The sequence below is a fragment of the Rhineura floridana genome, chromosome 1 (genome assembly GCF_030035675.1).
Source record: "Rhineura floridana isolate rRhiFlo1 chromosome 1, rRhiFlo1.hap2, whole genome shotgun sequence".
Classification (NCBI taxonomy): Eukaryota; Metazoa; Chordata; class Lepidosauria; order Squamata; family Rhineuridae; genus Rhineura; species Rhineura floridana.
In genome coordinates this window covers 14,220,271-14,244,504 of record NC_084480.1, presented here as the reverse complement: position 1 = coordinate 14,244,504, position 24,234 = coordinate 14,220,271, and the positions used below count along the sequence as shown (strand labels likewise).

At 44.2% G+C, this 24,234-nt stretch overlaps 1 protein-coding gene and 1 long non-coding RNA gene across 6 annotated transcripts in view; both read left to right on the top strand.

The window, feature by feature from the left end:
* The first annotated feature begins 1,573 nt into the window (after nt 1–1,573).
* Nucleotides 1,574–7,524, top strand: LOC133379242 (uncharacterized). Its single transcript, XR_009761139.1, has 3 exons — nt 1,574–1,659; nt 2,407–2,510; nt 7,320–7,524. It is a non-coding gene; the product is annotated as an uncharacterized LOC133379242 (long non-coding RNA).
* A 255-nt stretch (nt 7,525–7,779) lies between these two features.
* Nucleotides 7,780–24,234, top strand: part of SMAD2 (SMAD family member 2) — a 61,095-nt gene continuing 44,640 nt past the window's right edge. Inside the window, exon 1 of one of the 5 annotated variants that reach the window (XM_061614103.1) lies at nt 7,780–7,913. The gene's annotated coding sequence lies outside the window, so the exon portion shown is untranslated. Of the gene's footprint in view, nt 7,986–8,321; nt 8,457–24,234 lie in introns of those variants that run through there. The other 4 variants (XM_061614112.1, XM_061614064.1, XM_061614074.1 and 1 more) reach the window with 4 other exon arrangements.

Sequence of the window (24,234 nt, the reverse complement as noted above, 5' to 3'; positions counted from 1 at the left end):
GAATCCTGCAAGGATTTCCTTATGCTGTTAAACAAGCACGCATATACTCAGGACCACTTAACACAGGGCAGTTCTACCTTAATTGTTTAGACATCCTGAAAATACAATCATCTTTTCCAATTACAAAACAAATAGTTGGACCCTGGGAATGATAATCTTCTTAAAAAAGTCAGCCCATCCCTGCAGTTACAAAATACAACGTGTGGAGATGGAGAGAATGTATTTGCCTGCTTTCTTAGGGCTGAGCTGAACAGTTAATTCATGACTGATCTCATCATGTTTAAATCTATCACAGTCTCACCGTGTATTCTTCACCTTCCCAGTCTCTCCCCAGCCGCCACACATATTCTTTTGAGGTTTTTCCCCCCAGCCAGGAGGTGAGGCAGTTCCTAGAAACTTTACAGGCCATTTAATAATCTCTTTTGCCTCTATCCTTCCTGTAAATGTATGCAGATTTTAGACTGGCCATTTGCTTAACCTCGAGACTGAGCTGGGAGAAGTATCAAAACTGCTTTGGTGTGGGAATGGCTCAGTCCTCCGGAGTAATGGGTCCCAAACTTTTCCTCCCATGGACCACTTGAAAATTGTTGGGGGATTTGGCAGACCACTGAATGATTTTTCTGCCTAGCAACTGTAATGCGCTGTGTTAGATGCTGTATGCTTTTTAAATGTATCTGATTACTTCTTTTATTTCTTACGTACTGCATTTTATTGTATTACAATTTGAATCCTGTAGAATTCCGCATACTCATGCCACACTTGTAAGAAATTGTTCTTTTAGCGTGGCAGCACCTACACTTTGGAACTCCCAGGCACCTTCACTGTACTCTTTCCAGGGCCTGCTTAAAACATTTTTGTTTATGCAAGCCTACTCAGGCTCACAGATGTTGATGTGTTTTAATATCTTGTTAGTCATTATATTTGAAATGTTGTAATTACTTGTTTTTAATTGTTTTTTAACGGATAATGCTAATATTCCTTGTTAACAGCTTAGAGGCTTTATCACAATCAAGCGGTATATAAATTAAGTTAGATAAAATAAACAAATAAATACCATACTCTGCCTTTAACCAGTGGCTCAATATGCAGAAATTTCACATGGTAGATGGAGAGGAAACATTATCACCTGCTAATTGTGGTAGATCAAGCTGGTGTTACAGACACAGCTAGAGGCCAGTCGAGTCATTAGCAACCCCAGGGGGAATATGGAACAAAAGACGTGTGATGTTTAATTAGTCTGTTTTATTGGTTATCAGTAGAGGCAGTTTAGCCGTTTATGGGCCAAATTAGGACAACAGCACTGCCAAACGTTATGTTCAGAAATTCTGGCTCCTTGAGCTGAGTGTCTCTGAGCATGTACAGAGTGCTCCATCTCTGAAGGTTACCATGTGTTCTTTTTGAAACAACAATAGCAACATGTCTTATTGAAAGCAGTCCCTCTGATTTCACATCCTGGAATTTGGTAGTCGGCCAGGACGCTGACATTCAGACTAACTGGCAAATCAGAAAGTTTCTTTCAGTTCCTATAACTCTGTTCATTAGTAATTCTGTAAAACAGCAGGATCCGGTTTACCATTTTAAGGCTGTAGTCTTATACACACTTGGACTGCTTTCAAGTCGATCCCGGCTTATGGCGACCCTATGCATAGGGTTTTCACGGTAAGCGGTATTCAGAGGGGGTGTACCATTGCCTCCCTCTAAGGCTAGTCCTCCCTAGCTGGCTAGGGCCTGCTCAGCTTGCCACAGCTGCACAAGCCAGCCCCTTCCTTGTTTGCAACTGCCAGCTAGGGGGCAACCGGGCTCCTTGGGACTATGCAGCTTGCCCATGGCTGCACAGGTGGCAGGGCACGTAACCCCTCAGTCACTCACTGTGGGGTTGATCTTTAGCTGGCCCTTTACACCCAGGAGACACGAGCAGGGATTTGAACTCACAGACTCTGGACTCCAAGCCAGGATCTCCTCCCCACTGTGCTATACCAGCTGTTATACACACTTACCTGAGAGGAAATTCCATTGAACTGTCCCCCACTTTCAATATACATTGTATTCAATTGGCCTATAGTTGGCTAAACTCTCTGCCCCTAGCTGGCCTGAAATGAAACAATAGGCTAGCCTGCCCTGTCCCGGTGCCAAGCCATTTTCACAGTAACAGAAATAAAGAGTATTCCTTGACAGAATGTGTGCCTACATACTGCCACTACTTTGGCCAGGTGGGGGGGAGAGGAGAGGGAGTTTAACAGCAGTTAAAGTGGATTAAAATGCATTTCCCTAGTGCAAGAAATCCGCTTTAAAAAGGTTGGAAAGTGACAGGGAAATGCATTGGGAAATAAATAATCTTCGCATACGTTTTGTGTAAGCAAATCTGGATAAATAGATGCTCAATAAAGTGTTGTAATCATTTCACAGAAACCATCGCAAACTCAGTTCTCCAAGTGCTGATTCTTGCATAGCCAAAACACCACCAGCCACCTACGGAAGGGAAGTATCAGCCTCCTGGGGGAATCCTCAAGGTTTGTAAAAATACAATATAACTTTACAAAAATATCCTGAAGGCAAGGGAGGGAACCAAAGCAACCCTGTGATAAATGCTGACTGACTGCTGGGGGAGGGGGATGGAGCATCCTGCAATAAGAGAGAAAACAACTGGCTTTTCTCAAGAAATGCCAAATTGTATTGGTGCCTGCCACATTTTGGAAAGGATTTTTTTTCCTTGTCAGGGGCTGATCCCAGTGCTGACTTCTTCACTCAGGGGCTTCTTGGCTGGAACACTGAACTGGAGCACTCCACAGGGCAACATGTTGTGGCGTGTTCCATTCGTCATCTCAGTCATTCTTACAACCCTTTAAGATAGGTCACTGTTATTGTTGGCCACAAAATACATGGCTTCCTCCAAACAATCCTAGGAACTGTAGTTTACCCCCAAGAGCTACAGCTCCCAGCACCCTTAACAAACTAGAATTCCCAGGATCTTTGGAGGGAAAGCCATGTGCTTTAAAGGTGCATCAAATGTGCTTTAAAGGTATGGTGTTGATGTGATCGTTATGTAGAAACGCAGAAACAAAAGGTAATAGAGACTGGACTGAAAGGACACTCCCGTGGTGGTGACCAGCAAGGTGTGTGCAATGTTTGTTTTCTTGCCTGAGAACAACATGGTATACACGTGCAACAAATGCAAGCTGGTGGTGATGTTGGAAGAAAAAGTGAGAGGTCTGGAGCGATGGGTGGCCACACTCAAGAATATAAGAGAAGAGGAAGACTTCTTAGACAGAATGCTGGAACAACAGCAGCAAAGAGAAGCACAGAGGAGGAATAACAACAGCATGTTGAAGCAGAGGAGGAGCGTGTTGAAGAGAGGAACAACAAAGTGGAGGCAACTCCACGGAAAAGGGTGACTGTTAGGAGTAGAAGAGCGAGAAAACATCCATCACCGGTGAAACTATGGAACCGCTTCCAGGCACCTGAGGATGATACTTATGGACAGTCTCCTGGGGAAGAATTACAGGAGACCCCGCGGGACAGCAAGCAGGATGCTGAAACTCAGTCAAGCAGAAGCAATGAAAGCAAGCCCCACAAGGAGAAGAGTAGTAGTAGTGGGAAACTCCCTACTGTGTGAGATTGAAACCCGAGTATACTGAGAAGACCCATGGACTCTCCAGGCATGCTGTCTTCCTGGAGGAAGGATTAGAGATGGGATGGAAGGGTTGCCATCACTTATAATGCCCACTTGACAGATATCCTTTTCTTCTCATCCATGTGGGAACAAATGATATTGCCAAGCGGGGCTACAAGGAAATCATGTTAGACTTTGAAGCTTTGGAAGGAAACTCAAGGAGTTTGGGGCCCAGCTAGTTTTCTCATCTATCCTTCCAGTCCTTAGGAGTAAAAAGAGAAAGAAAAATACTCTGGGTGAATATCTGGGTAGGAAGGTGGTGCTGACGTGAGAGATTTGGATTCTGGGACCATACACTTCCTGGAAGATGGACTGCTGATAAGTGATGGGCTGTACCTTGAAAACATAAGAACATAAGAAGAGCCTGCTGGATCAGGCCAGTGGCCCATCTAGTCCAGCATCCTGTTCTCACAGTGGCCAACCAGGTGCCTGGGGGAAGCCCGCAAGCAGGACCCGAGTGCAAGAACACTCTCCCCTCCTGAGGCTTCCGGCAACTGGTTTTCAGAAGCATGCTGCCTCTGACTAGGGTGGCAGAGCACAGCCATCATGGCTAGTAGCCATTGATAGCCCTGTCCTCCATGAAGTTGTCTAATCTTCTTTTAAAGCCGTCCAAGCTGGTGGCCATTACTGCATCTTGTGGGAGCAAATTCCATAGTTTAACTATGCGCTGAGTAAAGAAGTACTTCCTTTTGTCTGTCCTGAATCTTCCAACATTCAGCTTCTTTGAATGTCCACGAGTTCTAGTATTATGAGAGAGGGAGAAGAACTTTTCTCTATCCACTTTCTCAATGCCATGCATAATTTTATACACTTCTATCATGTCTCCTCTGACCCGCCTTTTCTCTAAACTAAAAAGCCCCAAATGCTGCAACCTTTCCTCGTAAGGGAGTCGCTCCATCCCCTTGATCATTCTGGTTGCTCTCTTCTGAACCTTTTCCAACTCTATAATATCCTTTTTGAGATGAGGCGACCAGTACTGTACACAGTATTCCAAATGCGGCCGCACCATAGATTTATACAACGGCATTATGATATCGGCTGTTTTATTTTCAATACCTTTCCTAATTATCGCTAGCATGGAATTTGCCTTTTTCACAGCTACCCCACACTGGGTCGACATTTTCATCGTGCTGTCCACTACAACCCCGAGGTCTCTCTCCTGGTCAGTCACCGCCAGTTCACACCCCATGAGCGTATATGTGAAATTAAGATTTTTTGCTCCAATATGCATAATTTTACACTTGTTTATATTGAATTGCATTTGCCATTTTCCCGCCCATTCACTCAGTTTGGAGAGGTCTTTTTGGAGCTCTTCGCAATCCCTTTTTGTTTTAACAACCCTGAAACTGGGAAGAATGTGTTTGGTAACAGCATGGGAAATATCATCAGAAGGGGGTTAAATTGAATCCTAAAGGGGAGGGAGACATAAACGTATTGGTAATGACTGATGAGGGCTTATGCACAGTAACAGGAACTGAGAGAACGGCTCTAATGGGGCCCAATAATAGCCCTCATAAATATGTAGGAAGGAAGAGGTTCAGAAGAGGGTGACAAGGATGATCAGGGGACTGGAAACAAAGCCCTAGGAGGAAAGAACTGGACATGTTTAGCCTTGAGAAGAGAAAACTGAGGGGAGATATGATAGCACTCTTCAAGTACTTGAAGGGTTCCCAGAGGGCCAGGATCTCTTCTTGATCATCCCAGAGTGCAGAACGTGGAAAAATATGGGCTTAAGTTGCAGGAAGCCAGATTTCGACTGATCATCAGGAAAATCTCCCTGTTAGAGCAGTATGACAATGGAACCCAGTACCTAGGGAATTAGTGGCCTCTCCAACACTGGAGGCATTCAAGAGGCAGCTGGACAGCCACCTGCTGGGTATTTGTTTCATTTCATTTTCATGCTTTAACACGGATTCCTGCATTGAGCAGGGCTTGGATTTGATGGCCTTATAAGCCCCTTCCAACTCTAGTGTTCTCTGATTCTATGGTAGCCAGTGTGGTGTAGTGATCTGAGTTTTGAACTAGGGCCTTAGAGACCTGGATTCAAATCCCCACTCCAGGATGAAGGTTGCTGGGTGAATTTAGGGCAATCACACTTTCAGCCTAACCTACATCACAGGGTTATATTGTTAGGATAAAATGGAGAGGGAGAACCATGTATGTCATCTTCAGCACCTTGGAGGAAAGGGGGGATATTTATGTAATAATAAAAAGCAAAATAAATAGAAATAGACTGTACCAGTACCGTATTATGAAAATCCCAGGGCCCTGTTAACTTGTATGATAATCCCTGGTCAAAGACGCCTTGATCTCTCTCTCTCTCTCTCTCTTTCTCACTCACTCACTCACTCACTCACTCACACACACACACACACACAAATCAATAACTTGCAAGGCTAAGTATGAATATTTTCTACTGTTCTACAGTCTTTCCTTAGAGCACCTGAACAGTTTGCAAACCTCCAGGGTAGTTTTAAGAGTCTCTAGACTAGACAGCATATTTTCTTTATTTTATTTACTTATTATTTAATTTGTATCCCGCCCTTCCTCCCAGCAGGAGCCGAGGGCGGCAAACAAAGCCCTAAAAACACTTTAAAACATCATAAAAACAGATCTTAAAATACTTTAAAACAAAACAGCGTTAAAAAACATTTTAAAAACAACTTTAAAAAAGGGTTAAAAACATTATTAAAAAACATATTAAGCAATTCTAACACAGACACAGACTGGGATAGGTCTCAACTTAAAAGGCTTGTTGAAAGAGGAAAGTCTTCAAAAGGCGCCGGAAAGATAGCAGAGATGGCGCCTGCCTAATATTTAAGGGGAGGGAATTCCACAGGGTAGGTGCCGCCATACTAAAGGTCCGTTTCCTATATTGTGCAGAACGAACCTCCTGATAAGATGGTATCTGCAGGAGGCCCTCACCTGCAGAGCGCAGTGATCAGCTGGGTATATAAGGGGTAAGATTTGATCTATAGTGTTGATACTGAAGGCTCTCGTATGTGGATGGGGACCTGAGGCCCTCCAGATGTCCACGGCTTTGGCATGTTGCACATTATTCTCCATTTTCTGAAAGAAGTGAAATCGTCGAGCATGGCTGAGGAGGACGTGGCGCTCAGGATGTTTGTTGGACTTCAGCTCCCATCATCCCTGACTGTAGACCATGATGACTGGGGCATATGGGAGATGGGAGTCCAACAAGATTTGGAGGGCCACGGATGTCTCCCATCCCAGCAGTCTCTTCCCTTGTTGACAAGATCCGTAAGTGGCACATTTCAATGATCCCCAACATCTGTTTCTGTTTCTATAGTTTTGAGCAAGTCTCAGTTCACGCTTCAGATCTGACCACCGACTGATCATTATTATGACAGAAATGTTCAGTATGCTAGTTTCCCCAAGCTTAATTTTTTATTCCAACATAAAAATTTACTGCATATACACATGTACTGCTGTGTTTGTTTTGAGGGCCTAGTTTTGTTGCATGTCTTTATCATTATTATCTCACACTTGGCCATGATGGTGGAGTGTGGGGATCTTGCTGAGAGAAATATGTTTAATTTGTGACTGATGTTAATAATATATTTATTTATTTTAAAGGAGCTGCAAAATTGTAAGTCATATTACGCGTTATTTTCTTGGTCCATTTTAGGACGTGGCGGCACTCGGGCCTATTTCCTCCTTGCTGTGAGAGACAATTGCTGTGCGGAACGTTACCAGTGTATCTGGCGGAAGAGTCCGCTAACCTTCCTCCTGTTCTGGTGCTTTGCGCCTCAACAGCCAATTTTCCTCAGCTTTCCCCTCCTTAATCTTCCCCCCCCCCGGCGCAACCAATCCCTAACACTGAAAATACGGGGAGTGGAAGAGTAGGCGGGGCTAAGCGGCGCGAGGGACAATTTGACAGACGTGTTGGCCAATCCGAGGGCTCTTCATGCCCCGTCGCGAGGGTAGCTCATTTGCTCCCTCCACCTCCTCTTGACGCCACGCGCCTCGCATCTAAGCCGATTGGTCGTCGTAGCCGCCGCCAATCGCTGCCTTCTAATGTGAGCTGAGGCAGCGAGAGAAGGAAAGGAGGGATGAAGTAGGAGGAGGGGTAGCAAAGAGGGGCGGGTTAACTCCAACCCCACCCCTTTCCTCCTTGCGACCCACTCCGCGCCTCAGCTTCCGCCTGATGGACGACACGGTCGTCCAATGAGCACGCTGGCGGAGCGGCCGGGCGGGGCCGGGCCTCGGCAGCCAATGGCAGGTGTGGAGCGGCGAGGGGCTGCCAGCGAGAAAGGGAGCGAGGGTGGCAGAGGCGCAGCTCGGGGGCGAGGAGGTTGGTCTCTGTGGTGGCCGGGAGGGTGGTGATGATGATGAGGAGGGTGATGGTGGTGATGATGATGATGAGGGTGAGGAGGGTGAGGGGGAAAGGGACCGCTCGAGGCTCGGAGGGGCGCCGAGTGGGTTAGGCCCGAGGCCTGGGCTGCGCGAGGGGGGGTGGCTCCCTCGCTTTGTTGTGGTGGGAGTAGGCGGTGCTGCGGTGGGGGAGGGGTGCGCGGGGGGAGAGAGGCCCTTCAAAGTCCGACAGCAAAAAAAATGGGGGGCGGGGGACTCAGATATGCAGCTGGGCTCTGGAGAGAGGGGGGGGAAAGGTGGTGATGATGGAGGACGAGGACGGTTGCTTGCTGATACTCTCCACGCACCCACCCTTCTCTCCCCAAGCATGATCCTTCTACCTCCCGAGTCGGAAGCCAGCCAGCCAGCTAGCCTCCCTCCCCTCACTCAGTGGGTCCTTTTTACTCCCGAGGTGAAAAGTGTGCGTGGGAATCGCCGCCTTTCGGCTCCGCTCCCTTTATTTTTTACTCATTTATTTATTTTGCATGCCTCGGCGTGGTGGAGCGAGCACCCATGGAACTCTCCGCGGGGGAGTTAACTTTCCGACGGAGCTGAGGCTCGGGCAATAAGTCTGCAGCCCCACTTAGCAAGGCAAAACAAAGCAGCTGAGCGGGCAACCCTCGGGTCTGGTGGACACCATTATCGATTGACTGATCGATCGGTGTTTTGCTAGGCAAACGTGCGTCGTGCAGCCCCCTCATCGGAAGGCATGCTTACTCGGAAGTAAGCTCCAGTGGGGTTTAAGTGGCTGTTTGCTCCCAAGTAATGTGCATAAGGATTACAATCCTAAACATAGGTACTAAGTTCTACCAGTCTTGATTTGGTTTACTTCAGAGTAAGCATGGATAGGACTGCATACTCTTTTCCTTTAGATGTTGTTAGTTGGGTGAGAAGCAAGCGGTGGGAATCTACAGAACATTTTCTCTTTCTGAACCAAAAACGTTTCTTTGCAAGTTAGTGTGTATTTTTAAAGGTTACAATCCTGAGCCGATGGACTTATCAGCAAATATGTTAAGGAATGGTGTATGTGCACTTTTTTTGTTGGGATGGGGGGGTTGGGAGGAACAGCACAAACACCAAATCGATATTTTTTAGCAGTGGTAGGGAGGAAAGATGACACTCCCTCCCCCTTTAGCAGTGAGCAATTGCGAATAACAGCCATTTGAAACTTGCACTCCCAAAAGAAGATAGGAAGGAAATGGCTAAAATAAAATGATTTGGGGCAATCCTTTGTTCACTCCAGTGCTTCCCCCCCTCCCCCCTGTAGGAAACCAGTAAAACAACTGAGTGTTGTATTTCTGTCTTGTCTTCCTAAATGGGGAAAATGAATTTTTGGGCTTTTATCTCTGGGGTTGCATCAGAACCAAGATTAGGACAAATTTCTTCTCTTCCCACACCTGCCCTGAAAGGTTTAGACATTGCCCTACTGAATTAAATGTGCCAAGTCGGTTTTTGTTCTTCCACTTAATGTACCAAAGAAAGGAGTTGTCTTCATTTCCAGCTCTTTCACACTTTTTCTATGCATTATCCGCTCCTTGGAATCTAGGTGGAAAAATCCCATATCGTCTTTCAGAAAGGCTTGTCTGTCAGATAAAGGATATGTGCTTTGTTTTGGGAGGTAGGACTCTTAATGTAGTTTCCACTGTATAAAAAGTGTTTAGATGTTCTGCATACACAGAAGTTTAGCACTTGGATGCAAGCCATTTTCACTTATCCAAAGTTATAAAATTGAATGCTGAGGCTTTCTGAAGCAAGATGCTTTAAAAAGCAAGCAATATAATTTTGGTCACAGTTGCATATGTGCAGGACTTTCTGATTATACTTGTACATGATTCAATGTGTATAAGATTGACTGGGATATGTAGCATTGTATGTCCCTGTAGCAGTGAACATGCAGGCTTCTGGGAATTGTTGGTGTACTTGTTTGGGCTGCTGGGTCATGCACAAGTGTGTTTCTTCAGGCTAACGTACTGCTGAGTGGATTAGATTTGTTCTTGTAATACAGGAAAGGCTGATTCTGATTGTAAAAGGTAATGCATTTCTGTTGAGTGAGTTCTGCTCCAGAGTAATTTGTCTGCCTTGTGCAGTACAAAGTCTTGATTACCGTACTAAGTATGAGATTAGTTAGAGGTGAGGTTGTGGCGGTGTATTGTTGTAGGAACAGCTTGAGTGTTATATGCTGTGAATTTTAAATTTGTATTGGCTGTGTCTTTGGTTTTGCTGTAACCTGCCCTGGGATTTCTGGGTGATGAAGGGGATGATATAAATTCAACAAGCAAAATACAGAGGTGTGTGCATTAGAAAAACACACTTCTGATCACTTAGTGTGAGCACGACTGTGAACATATTATGTGCTCATGTGGCAAACAGCAAACATTTGCTGAAAATAATTTAAATAGGCATGCTGGGCTAAGAGTTGGGAGAGAGCTAAAGAACTCAATGGGGTGGAAGTAATCTCTTGAAAGTAGTCTCTATTAACTAGGTTTCAAATTAGTACTAATAGTAGACAGCAGGTGATGTATTGCACTTATAAGGTTGCCAAAATGCTATTTATAAGTAGCTGTTTGTCTTCTTGCTTGTGGCAGGTACTCAAAGGCAGTTAAGCAGGGAACCGTTGTTATAAATTGTGCTGGAAATTCCATTAAACTTGATGAGACTTGGGTTCCATATTGCCCTACCTTTAAAGTGTATTCAAAGCACATCCCACTCAAGAATCACGGGAACTGTCATTTACCCATATAGGGCTACAGTTCTTAGTACCCTTAACAAACAACAGTTCGCAGAATCCTTTGGGGGAGTGTATGTGTTTTGAATGTGCTTCAAAAGGTATGGTACACACCCTTGCTTTGAGTCAGCGGGCATAGAAATGGGCTACCTTTTTTCTTTAGCCCCAAATAATTGGCACAGGTATGTTGGGTAAGGTAGGCTAGTAAATCTTTTTGTAATCTTTAACTTTCATAGATGTACTTGCGAGGCTGCAGTTTCTGCACAAGAGGCAAGCCCCTTTTCTCCCAGTCTGTAGTTTGCAGAATTTTCTCTTGAAGCTAGTCTCAAAAGCATATTGTCTTTTTGAACTCTGGAGGGCAGGATAACCTTTTTTAAATAGCATTTTGCACATTAATATAAGTGTTTGACAAACTCTCTTGCTTGTCCATAATCCTGTTAAGGTAGGTTGCTGCTAGCTGAAGCTGTAGTAGACTTGCCTAAGGCCATGAGGTGGATCTGATAGTTAATTTGAGAACTGAGCCCACCTTTCAACACACTATACCTAATCCTAAATTGCAGGAATCTGGTGTACTGTTGAGATTTTGGGATGCTGTTACTTAGTCATTGAAATGTGTAAGATTTTAGTTTCAAGCTATATGTCTATTCTCACCTAGTCTAGACTAGCTTGTGTTCAAGATTGTTGGAAACCTATTTCAGGATGTCCTTATGAGTGCCAAGTAACCATACTGCATGTTTGTATTTGATTCTTTTTCAAATGGCTTGTGCCAGCACCTGCAACCTAATGAGGTGATCACTAATTCCTTCATTAGAGAATAATGGGTTGGTAAAACAAATTCCTTGTATTTAATTTAGTTCTGACTACAACACTGTTTCAGGAGATCTTCTGCAGTTCCAAATTCAAGAGGATTACTGAGCTACCTAGACCTCTGCAAGTATCAGCTTCACTGACTCACTCTCACAAATAAATGCTCTCGGGAGAGGTCTAATTGGCTGAGCAGTGTAATGTCAGAGAAAGGGGCCTGTGTGAAATTGCATCTCTTCCAAGCAATTACTTGTAAGAGTTTAGCGGAGTTCAGTATTTGACACCTGTGTATTTTAAAAAGGTGCTGTGGAAAGAGGAGGAAAGAAGACTATTCTTCTTGTGCACTGGATAAGAAATCTAAATTTGCCATCTTAAGCAATGATGTTGGTACTCCTAATACCTCAGATGGCAGTTGTCTACCCAGAGAAGCTGCTTCTAGATTTTCAGTGTAAAGAGTGTATGATATTGCAAGCCCACGTATGCAGTGGGTACTATTAGAAGTGGAAGAGATGGCTTGGCATTAAATGAGGTACAGCCAGTAAGACTATAACTTGATACTGTGAGTTTGGCTACGTTCCTTGAAAGGCGTTATACTTCCAAGGACATGAAATCAGTAATTGAGCATTGCTGGCTGCATCTGTGGTGCTTTTAGACAACAGTACAGAACAATTTGTAGTGGTAGTTACTATGTTGGATATTTGCCACTAGTCTTGTTTAATAGGATAGTTCACATTGCCAAGTTTCAAACTGTCTCTCTGGGAACATTGGCAACTTTGATTTTGGAAGTGCAATGGTATGTTAATAATGTATACTCTTCTACATGTGGCCAAATGGTAGAGGTATTAAACAAATTGTGATGGTAAATTCTCATCCCCCCCCCAAAAAAAACTGGCAGTGTGTACAGTTACAAGTAAATTGGGAATGGCTTTTGCCCTGATACAATAATAATATGATTGACATTGATGCTTCACTAGTAGCAAGGGGGCATTTGTTGTGGATATGTCCTCTTGATTGAAGATGCAAGCCAAGACAAAGATGGTCATGTTCTTCACCTGAGGAGCTGGTTCACCTGAGGAGCTGAGTCAAGCTTCTAGTTGGTTGGAGGCTCCTTTGTGATGACCATCACTGCCATCCAGCCCCAGATGAGAATCTGGACACCCCTCCCCCCTTTGTCCTGACTCTGCCTATGCTGTTTCCTGAGCAAAACCCTTTAAATGATGGTTCTGGCCATGTCAAAAGCTGTGGTGTGAAAATCATGGATTCACACCTGATAGACAGGAAATGGGAGCTCTCCTTTCATTTCCTGCTGGAAGGAGCAGCTGTCAGGTGATTAAATAACATTTTGCAAGTTAAAGGTGGCGGGGTGGGAAGAGAGAAGGTTGCAGAATATGCTGGTGAAGCCCGCCTCCTACCTGCGCCTTCTGAACTGCTACCTGTCCCTGATCAATGGTATAACAAGTAATCATTTATGCGTACGGCTGCACTCTTCTGACATGTAATCTCCTTTCATCAGATAAGGTGCAGTTTGAAAACTAGCTCCCAAGAGAATGCCCAAGGCAGTATATGGGAATAGAAATTCTAATCTCCTGGATGGATTAGAAGGAGGAGAGTAGCTACACCTAAGAATACAAGTAAATATAGCCGCTGCAGACAACAAAACTGCAGTTCAAAAGGTCAAACTTGCTGTCCCTGAGCTAATATGGTGACTTCCAGATGTTGTTGGGACTGAAACTCCCATCATTCCCAGCCAGCATGAGCAGTGGTCAGACTTGAAGAGAGTTGTAGTCCAACAACATCCCATTAGTTAAACCCCACAGTCCATAAAAGGGATAGCTGGCCTTCCAAGTCTCTTCCTCAGCCTAGTATGTGGCTGATGTCTATGCCTGTTATTTGGGGAATTAGTGGAAAGTCAGGCCTTTTTGGGCTGTATTTACGAGTGCTGTGTTAGCATTGCCTACTGCTTTATAGTAGTTGATAAATATTTTTGAATGAATGAATCTTTATTGTTCAGAGCCATAGGCTGCCACAATTGAATACATTTAAAAGGAGAATACAAAAAACATTAAAATACAAATCATATTACAGTAAAGCGCAGTTCAACAACATAGAGTAGAAAAATATAAATACATTTCAAATAAAATTTCCTCTCCAAATATTGAATGTTAAGGGTAAAAAATCCTCAGCCTTATTCTTTTTCATCTTGCCATGTTTATTGTCACACTTGGGGGCTGGGATGTATTAGCAGTGTGGAAAAGTGATAGAATGGAGCAGTGCCTGTGAATGTCATTCATGCTGAGGGCAGGAGAGAGGGGAACAGTGTGGACAGGGGAGTGGGCCATCTCCCCCAGGAACGGCATGGCTAGTGCGCTCTTTCTTTAAAAAACAAACCCTTTTGGTTCATAGAGAAAAATTGGTCTAAACTATATAGTAAATCTGCATATGAACGATATTAAAATACCTAAAATATAGTTTGTTTGCCATCCGTTTAAGTGTCTGGATTAATAGAAATGCTGACCACTTGGCACCTTGGAGCTAGCCAGTGTTCATTATTTGGAGCCAGGTTTCCAATTATAATATTCACCATAACGTCTTCCCTCCCTTGCCACAGAGTAGTGGAGTCACTGACAACGCCAGCAGTAACTCATCTGCTTCTGTTTCCCCCCTACTGTTTTGAAGTACCCCTAATACGCTTCTAGTTTGCTTTGTTTTTCCACTTCTGAGATAATGGGTTATTGGCCATCTTAGAATTTTTTACTTTAATGAGAGGTACTGAGAAATAGGTGAAATAATCACAAAGTGGAGATAGTGTTCTGAAAGAGGTTATAAAACAGTGTGGACGGCTACTCAGGCATATTGCTAGGCCATGGAATTATAGTGTTGTGAATGATATAATAATTAAAATTTATGGCAGAATGCTGCGGTGTCAGTACAATCGCTTTTCAAAATCTACAGTCATGTCTAGGCTCCTTCTCACATTCCTGGAAAAACAGAGTCTGGATCATGTATAGTACCTTAGTCATGTCATCAACAAGCTTAAACAGTGCCTGTAGATGGATGAAGAAAGTTCATTGGGTTCTGTACCTTTAGCTTTTATATTAACAATTTAAGAGTTTTCAGATGTACATTGCTTTACCTTCATGGACCATGCATGTAAATTCTGTAATTGGAAGTATCCCTTTAGGCGTCTGACTTGCTTAAGCGAGCTGTAAATTTTGCTTTCCAAATTGGATTTAATTACTTCTATTCTAAAGCCACAAGACAATACCTAAGCTTACTTTGTTAGAATATTTGTGATTGTTGATCTGTTAAACTGAATTGCTGCAGGTCATGCAATAGGATTTGTTGTTCCATGAAGCAAAAAGTAGTTGTGGTATTTATGATTTCTGGTAGGCTACAAGAAATGGAGGTGCCAAAAGTTCAAATGAATATTGTTCATGGAGGTAAATAGTTGACTTCAGGGTTTTTTTCTGGTTTATGGATTCTTGGTAAGAACAGAGCTCCATAAAAGACTACAAAGTCAAAGTGAACAAATGGCTTTGCTAGTTGATGTAAACGGGGACTGCTATCCCAAAGGCAGCTTGAAGAGCAGTTTTGAGAGCAGCTAGTGAAACTGCTTCTCTTTTCATACTAACTTTTTATTTATACCTTTTGGTTTGTATGTTTTGTGGGCAGGCCCTTTGCTGTGGTCTGAAGATCTACATGGTGGTTTAAGACAGGTTCTGAAATATATCGGTAACTATATTTGCCTTATTGTATAGGCCAGGGTGGCCCTCCAGATATTCATTTTAATTTTATTTCTTTGTAAAATTTATATTGCCCTCTTTATACAATGATTGCAGCTCTAGTCTCAACATATAAAACTACATAAAAGTAAAACAAATCTAACAACTGAAATTCAGAATATAATTCTGCATATAACATTCTTCCACCTGTCCCTCTCAATATAAGCCCAGCATTTAAAGTTCCAAAGTCCTGCTGGAAGAAAGTTTTTACCTGGTGCCCAAAACTAACTATTGTCAGTGCCTGCCTAAACTTGGGGAAGGGGAAAGAGTATTCTACAGACAGGGACCACTTGTAACGAAGGCTTGTAACAAATCTGATAGCCTGGTGATTGTTTGGTGACAGTAAAAGGTGTCCCCAATAGATTTTGGATCACTTGCAGGTTGGAATAGAGAGAAGCAGTTCTGTCAGATAATGGAGTCCTAAGCCGTACAGGGCTTTATATGTTAAATTAGCACCTTGAATTGGGCTTTGTACTAAATAGGCAGCCAGTACAAAGCTTTAAGAGTAATTAATTGCCATATGTAAATGCCCATCTTGTTGGACTGTGCTTCCCATCGTCCCTGATTATTGTCCATGTTTGCTGATGCTGGTGGGGATTGGGAGTCAAGCAACTTCTGGAAGGCCACGAATTAACCACTTCCGGGATAGTCCATCCTTTTTCCAAGGAATCTGTGTGGACAACATACTGTGCAGAATGAAGAGTTTTTTTTATCTCAAAAGCTCACATTTTAAAATTAGGAGAAAGAGAGGAAAAGAAACATGAGAAATAGAAGGGACAAAAATGAGTCTAGCTCAGCTTCTCCCCTGATTTGGTCAAGAAAAGCAAAATCTCCACCATTTCTAATCCACAGTCTAAAGTCTGTGGGTTGTATTCAAGTAAATCCTCCTCTGAGTAGACCCATTGAAATTAATGACCATAAGTTAGTCATGCATGTTCTCTTTAATGGGTCTCCTCTGAGTAGGACTAGCATTGAATACCACCCTGTGCATCCACAAAACCGATGCCCAAGAAAATGTGCATAGTTTAAGGCTGTATCCTTAATCCACGGTATCTTGTTGGATCGCCTGGAAGGATTGGGAATAGGAGGCACTGTTTTGCAGTGGTTCCGTTCCTTTCTCTCTGACAGGCATCAACAGGTAGCATTGGGAGATGAGGTTTCAGACCCTTGGCCCCTCACATGCGGAGTGCCACAGGGTTCTGTCCTCTCTCCCATGCTATTTAACATCTATGTAAAGCCGCTGGGAGCTATCATCAGGAGTTTTGGGCTGCGATGTCATCAATATGCAGATGACACGCAGCTCTATCTCTCCTTTAAATCTTCACCAGAGATGGCTGTGGAGACCTTGTCCAAGTGCCTGGAATCCGTGAGTGGATGGATGAGAAGGAACAGACTGAAGCTCAATCCTGATAAGACCGAGGTGCTACTTGTGGGTGACAGGGGGAGGTTGGGTGCTGTTGACCTACAGTTTAATGGGGTGAGTTTACCCCTGAAAGATCAGGTCCGCAGCCTCGGGGTGGTTCTTGATTCCAAGCTGTCCATGGAGGCTCAGATTTCGGCAGTGAGCCGGGAAGCTTGGTACCAATTACATCTCATACGGAGGCTGCAACCCTACCTCCCTATTCATTAGCTCCCACTGGTGGTACACGCCCTGGTCACCTCTCGATTAGACTACTGCAATGCGCTCTACGTGGGGTTACCCTTGAAAACGGTCCGGAAACTACAACTGGTACAGAATGCGGCGGCTCGGTTGCTTACAAACAGCTGCCGCCGTGATCACATCACGCCAGTGTTATTTCACCTACATTGGCTGCCAGTTGTTTTCCGGGCCCAATTCAAGGTGTTGGTATTAACCTTTAAATCCCTATACGGTCTCGGCCCAGTTTATCTGAAGGAGCGCATCCAGTACCACAAATTAAGCCGCCCAACCAGATCAGCCACACAGGGCCTTCTCTCAGTCCCACCAACGAAAACAGCTAGGTTGGTAGGGACTAGAGAGAGGGCATTTTCAGTGGCGGCCCCCACTCTCTGGAACTCCCTCCCATTCGATCTTCGCCATGCCCCTTCCCTGGATATATTTCGCCGGGCATTAAAAACTTGGCTTTTTGGACAGGCCTTCAGGAATTCTGGGGAGGGCTAACTTTTTTGGGATATTTTATTATCTATTGATCGCCCTAACTGATTTCATGCTGCTGTGATTAATGATCGTTCTGATTTTATTGTATTTTATCTGTATTGTATTGTAATTTACTGAATTTTAGTTTGTACGTCGCCTAGAGTGGCTTCGGCCAGATAGGCGACACAAAAATTAAATTTATTATTATTAATACAGCTCATGCCCTAAACCACAATAAAAAGTCCCCATCCTATTGTCTTTCCCTCTACTTTGAATTCCATAACTCCCATCTTCTGAGGGGTGATGCATATTCCTAAGCTTACTACTCCTGGGCTGAAAAAATCTCAGGTTCCTAAATGTTTTGTATCAGTATTTAAATGTTTTGAAATCTTTTCTAGCCCTGAACAACTGAAAATTGAAGGATGATAATAGATTATTCTTACTGTATAGGGCACCTCAAAAGCTAGATGGTATAATTTATTTGAAATATTTTTCTCCCTTAGTAAGCTTTAGCTGTTACTTTTACACCTGTTGAGCAAAGTAATATCTTGCATAATATATGCCATAAAAGTCTGAACGTCAATACTTGCTATCTCCAGCTGTTAACTTTTATGCAGTCACACATCAAGTTATGATTTATAATAACTCAAGAAATGCTTTATTTGCTCTTCAGAGTTGGAGATCCTCATATGCTGGCAACTTGTATGCAGGGAGAATTCTCTCTCTGTTTAGCAGCTGAAGGATATTTTGGAGCTGCTGAGTCTGCTGCTCTGGCACCGTATGTAGCTGGGAGGAAACACTACTTACCCTGGTGGAATGCCAGTATGAGAAAGGATTCTTCTTTTGTTATTTATCCCAGTCTTACTGTAGGAGGTTTCTTGTTCCATGCGATATGCTGCAAGACTTTCAGTGTGCAAAAGAGGTCATGCCTCACTTCCCTTATTTTTCAAGAAATTGGGCCTCGTTCTCTAATTACACTTTCCTGGGTTAACTGTTGGCAGTCTGTAAAGCCACTCTAGTGTGGTCATTCACTTCTGGACTTGGGCCAAGGAGCCTGAATTCAAATTCTCATGGAGCTCACTGGTTGATCTCAGGATGATCACTCTCAGCTTAATCTGCCTCATGGGGTGACTGTAAGGATTAAAAAAAAAGAGTAACCCCCATGCACAGTATTCTTAGCTCTAAGGATGAAGGGTGGAACGTAAATGGAAAACATTGAAGACCTTTTAGACTTCTTGGGTGCTTGGTGTATATGCAGTATCTGTGCTGCTGGTATTTCTGCTTTGTAGTCTGTTACTGGATTTTAATTGAAGTATTTTAATTGAATTATGAAGTAATTATGCAGGTAAGAAGCCAGCAGGGCTGTGGGGGCTTTCCAGTGTTTTCCACCGCCTGCAGCATGTACGACTATCTGCCTGTTAGACAGAAGTCGTGGGTATGCTCTCGGTGCAATGAGCTCCTGGCTCTCCGGGAACGACTTCATTTCCTTGAGGCCAAGGTGGCGGACCTGGAAAAGCTGAGAGAGGCAGAGATGTGTGTGGAGGAGGCCTTCAGGGACGTTATAGCTGTGTCCCACTCCAACGATGATAGCTCTTCTGCTATCATGGAGAACGATGGTCTCGGGGAAGGAGAGCATCCAGCTGAGGAAGAGGGAAACGATCCCTTAGAAGGGACCCATTCCTTGGGGGATGAGCAGCTATCCTCTCGTGCCGAGGATATATCTCCAGGGGGTGGAGGGATCCTTCTAGTGGGTGATTCGATCATTAGGAACATAGACAGTGGGGTGTGTGATGGGCGTGTAGACCGCAAGGTGTTTTGCCTGCCTGGTGCGAAGGTTGTGGATATCGCCCGTCGTTTAGATAGTTTGGTAGACAGTGCTGGGAAGGAGTCAGTGGTCGTGGTGCACGTTGGCACCAACGACATGGGGAAATGCAGCCGTGAGGTCCTGGAAGCAAAATTTAGGTTGCTAGGTAGGATGCTGAAAGCCAGGACCTCCAAGGTGGCTTTCTCTGAAATGCTACCAGTTCCACGCGCAGGACCAGCCAGACAGGCCCAGCTTCGCAGTCTCAATGCGTGGATGAGACGATGGTGTCGGGTGGAAGGGTTCGGATTTGTTAGGCACTGGGGAACATTCTGGGACAAGCCGGGCCTGTACAAAAGGGACGGGCTCCACTTGAACCAGAATGGAACCAGACTGCTGGCACTTAAAATTAAAAAGGTAGCAGAGCAGCTTTTAAACTGACTGAGGGGGGAAACCCGACAGGAGCTGAGAAAGGTCCGGTTCGGAATAAACCTCCCCCCTGGGATAAAAACCAAAGAAATGATGAAATTTTAAAAGGGGTAGGCCTAGAAGTAGGCATTGTGAGAGCAGGGGCACAGGATATAAATTCAGAAGAGCAAAATTACTACAGGCCTAACCACAAGTGCCAAAGACACTTGAAGAGAGACACTGCTTACAAGTGCCTGTACGCTAATGCTAGGAGCCTCCGAACCAAGATGGGAGAACTGGAGTGCTTGGTCTTAGAGAAGAGCATTGATATAGTGAGCATAACCGAGACCTGGTGGAATGGAGAAAACCAGTGGGATACGGTTATCCCTGGATATAAACTATATCGGAAGGACAGGGAAGGACGTATTGGTGGCGGAGTCGCTCTATAAAGAAGGCATTGAATCCAGCAAGCTCGAAACCCCAAAAGAGGCAGACTCCTCCACAGAATCGTTGTGGGTGGTGATACCGTGCCCCAGGAGGGACTTAATACTGGGAACGATCTATCGTCCCCCTGATCAAAATGCTCAGGGAGACCTTGAGATGAGATATGAAATTGAGGAAGCATCCAAACTAGGAAATGTGGTAGTAATGGGTGACTTCAACTACCCGGACATAGACTGGCTGCATATGTGTTCCAGTCATGACAAAGAAGCAAAGTTTCTAGATATTCTAAATGACTATTCCCTAGACCAGTTGGTCATGGAACCGACCAGAGGGACGGCAACCCTGGACTTAATCCTCAGTGGGGACCGGGACCTGGTGCGAGATGTAAGTGTTGTTGAACCGATTGGGAGCAGTGACCACAGTGCTATTAAATTAAACATACATGTAACTGGCCAATTGCCAAGAAAATCCAACACGGTCACATTTGACTTCAAAAGAGGAAACTTCACAAAAATGAGGGGATTGGTAAAAAGAAAGCTGAAAAACAAAGTCCAGAGGGTCACATCACTCGAAAATGCTTGGAAGTTGTTTAAAGACACAATATTAGAAGCTCAACTGGAGTGCATACCGCAGATCAGAAAAGGTACCGCCAGGGCCAAGAAGATGCCAGCATGGTTAACGAGCAAAGTCAAGGAAGCTCTTAGAGGCAAAAAGTCTTCCTTCAGAAAATGGAAGTCTTGTCCGAATGAAGAAAATAAAAAAGAACACAAACTCTGGCAAAAGAAATGCAAGAAGACAATAAGGGATGCTAAAAAAGAATTTGAGGAGCACATTGCTAAGAACATAAAAACCAACAACAAAAAATTCTATCAATACATTCAAAGCAGGAGACCATCTAGGGAGACGATTGGACCCTTGGATGATAAGGGAGTCAAAGGTGTACTAAAGAACGATAAGGAGATTGCAGAGAAGCTAAATAAATTCTTTGCATCTGTCTTCACAGTGGAAGATATAGGGCAGATCCCTGAACCTGAACTAACATTTGCAGGAAGGGATTCTGAGGAACGAAGACAAATAGTGGTAACAAGAGAGGAAGTTCTAAGCTTAATGGACAATATAAAAACTGACAAATCACCGGGCCCGGATGGCATCCACCCGAGAGTTCTCAAAGAACTCAAATGTGAAATTGCTGATCTGCTAACTAAAATATGTAACTTGTCCCTTGGGTCCTCCTCCGTGCCTGAGGACTGGAAAGTGGCAAATGTAACGCCAATCTTCAAAAAGGGATCCAGAGGGGATCCCGGAAATTACAGGCCAGTTAGCTTAACTTCTGTCCCTGGAAAACTGGTAGAAAGTATTATTAAAGCTAGATTAACTAAGCACATAGAAGAACAAGCCTTGCTGAAGCAGAGCCAGCATGGCTTCTGCAAGGGAAAGTCCTGTCTCAGTAACCTATTAGAATTCTTTGAGAGTGTCAACAAGCATATAGATAGAGGTGATCCAGTGGACATAGTGTACTTAGACTTTCAAAAAGCGTTTGACAAGGTACCTCACCAAAGGTTTCTGAGGAAGCTTAGCAGTCATGGAATAAGAGGAGAGGTCCTCTTGTGGATAAGGAATTGGTTAAGAAGCAGAAAGCAGAGAGTAGGAATCAACGGACAGTTCTCCCAATGGAGGGCTGTAGAAAGTGGAGTCCCTCAAGGATCGGTATTGGGACCTGTACTTTTCAACTTGTTCATTAATGACCTAGAATTAGGAGTGAGCAGTGAAGTGGCCAAGTTTGCTGACGACACTAAATTGTTCAGGGTTGTTAAAACAAAAAGGGATTGCGAAGAGCTCCAAAAAGACCTCTCCAAACTGAGTGAATGGGCGGAAAAATGGCAAATGCAATTCAATATAAACAAGTGTAAAATTATGCATATTGGAGCAAACAATCTGAATTTCACATATACGCTCCTGGGGTCTGAACTGGCGGTGACCGACCAGGAGAGAGACCTCGGGGTTGTAGTGGACAGCACGATGAAAATGTCGACCCAGTGTGCGGCAGCTGTGAAAAAGGCAAATTCCATGCTAGCAATAATTAGGAAAGGTATTGAAAATAAAACAGCCGATATCATAATGCCATTGTATAAATCTATGGTGCGGCCGCATTTGGAATACTGTGTACAGTTCTGGTCGCCTCATCTCAAAAAGGATATTCTAGAGTTGGAAAAGGTTCAGAAGAGGGCAACCAGAATGATCAAGGGGATGGAGCGACTCCCTTACGAGGAAAGGTTGCAGCATTTGGGGCTTTTTAGTTTAGAGAAAAGGCGGGTCAGAGGAGACATGATAGAAGTGTATAAAATTATGCATGGCATTGAGAAAGTGGATAGAGAAAAGTTCTTCTCCCTCTCTCATAATACTAGAACTCGTGGGCATTCAAAGAAGCTGAATGTTGGAAGATTCAGGACAGACAAAAGGAAGTACTTCTTTACTCAGCGCATAGTTAAACTATGGAATTTGCTCCCACAAGATGCAGTAATGGCCACCAGCTTGGATGGCTTTAAAAGAAGATTAGACCAATTCATGGAGGACAGGGCTATCAATGGCTACTAGCCATGATGGCTGTGCTCTGCCACCCTAGTCAGAGGCAGCATGCTTCTGAAAACCAGTTGCCGGAAGCCTCAGGAGGGGAGAGTGTTCTTGCACTCGGGTCCTGCTTGCGGGCTTTCCCCAGGCACCTGGTTGGCCACTGTGAGTACAGGATGCTGGACTAGATGGGCCACTGGCCTGATCCAGCAGGCTCTTCTTATGTTCTTATGTTAGACTAATGATCCCCAAACATTTTAGATCACTTTAAAATTGCTGAGGGTCTTGGTGGACCACTTAATGCTTGTTCTGCCCATTATAGCAATTGTAATTGGTGCTGTATAGTTTTTAATTGCCTTTTTATTCACCTAAATGAAGCTCGTGGTCCACTGACCACAGTTTGGGAACCTCTGTGTTAGTCTGCTCAGTGCCTCAAGTGCTTTTAATAGAAATGAGATTGAGTGCTATGGTATCCCCCCCCTTTTTTTGAAGCTGACTAGTTTACTTCCATGACACGAACCTTAAGGTTTCATAAGATGTATAAAAGACTGAGTAGGTGGATCAGTCTGTTAAGAACAGCCTCCCCCAACTTGATATCCCAAGTTCCTTTGGACTGTTGCCTTCCATCAGCATGGCTGTGCTGGCTGGGGCTGATGTGACTTGTAGTCAAAAACAGCTGGAGGGCACTGAGTTGTGGGGGCCTGGTTAAGAACAAGAGGAGCCCTGCTGTGTCTGCCTTAGCTGGCATCTGGTTTCACACCAGGCTCTCAGAAGTCTATAAATGGGATCTGAAGGACCTGAGTCCTTCAGGCTGCATAGAGCTATCATGGCTAGTAGCCATTGATAGGTATACTCCAATTTTCCAGTGCTCTTCTAAAGCTATCAAAGCTAGTGGCAATTGCACATCTTGTGGCAGCAAATTTCATAAATTATGTGCTGTGTGAGGAAGCATTTCCTTTGGTTTGTCCTGAATCTTTGCCCATCAGTTTCATTGGATGATCCTGTGTTTTAGTACTGAGAGGGGGGGGAAGTGTCTTTCTCCAACCATGCATAATTTCATGAACCTCTCTAGTCCTCCCTCCATTCTAAACCAGGTGTGGGGAAACCTTTTCAGCCTGAGGGCCACATTTCCTTTTGGGGAACTTTCTTGGGGCCATATGCCAGTCATGGGTGGGGCCAGAGGCAAAAAGTAGGTAGAGCAATGGATGTGACTCTTACCTTTGTACAGTATGCTACATTTTAGCCATGCAAAAATGAGTTTTCTGTACACAACACCATCCTCCATCCGGGCAAACAAGCAGCATTATTGTATTTCAAGACGTATTCCAGCCAGGCAAAAACACATGAGGAGGGCATGGAACAGGGCCAGTGAGGGCCATGGCTTGGGAAGGGGAATGACTCAGAGCTAGATAGAAAGGGCCTGGAGTGCCACATTTGGGCCTGAGGTCCTCCACCACTGTTCTAAAGTAAATGGATGTAAAGGTTATAGCCTTTCATCATAGCAAAAGTTATCTGTTCTCTTCATTGTTTTTGCTGTACAGT